Here is a 509-nt window from a genome sequence, read left to right as displayed (position 1 = left end):
TGTGCTCCCCGCTTTACTCTGCATTCGTTTACGCAGCGGTTAGCGCCGAAGTATTTTATCCTTGTTGTTCACCGAGTGTTAAATAAGGATTGAATGACACTCTCTACGGTAATCTCTGCGTAAGTCCGGATCTACAATAGGTGTTTTAAGCCTTAAGCCATAAGAAATTGACCAATTACAGGCGAATCCGAGAAGAATAATCGATTATGATTCGTCCATTTCTTATGGCTTATAACTTAAAACCCTATTGTAGATCCGGACTTACCCCGGATCTACAATAGAGTTTTAAGCCATAAGCCATAAGAAATGGACGAATCATAATCGATTATTCTTCTCGGATTCGACTGTAATTGGTCAATTTCTTATGGCTTAAGGCTTAAAACACCTATTGTAGATCCGGACTTACGCAGAGATTACCGTAGAGAGTGTCATTCAATCCTTATTTAACACTCGGTGAACAACAAGGATAAAATACTTCGGCGCTAACCGCTGCGTAAACGAATGCAGAG

Source organism: Trachymyrmex cornetzi, unplaced genomic scaffold (assembly GCF_001594075.2).
Source record: "Trachymyrmex cornetzi isolate Tcor2-1 unplaced genomic scaffold, Tcor1.1 scaffold657, whole genome shotgun sequence".
NCBI classification, from domain to species: Eukaryota; Metazoa; Arthropoda; class Insecta; order Hymenoptera; family Formicidae; genus Trachymyrmex; species Trachymyrmex cornetzi.
The sequence above is the reverse complement of the archived record's forward strand: the minus strand, read 5'-3'. Positions refer to the sequence as shown.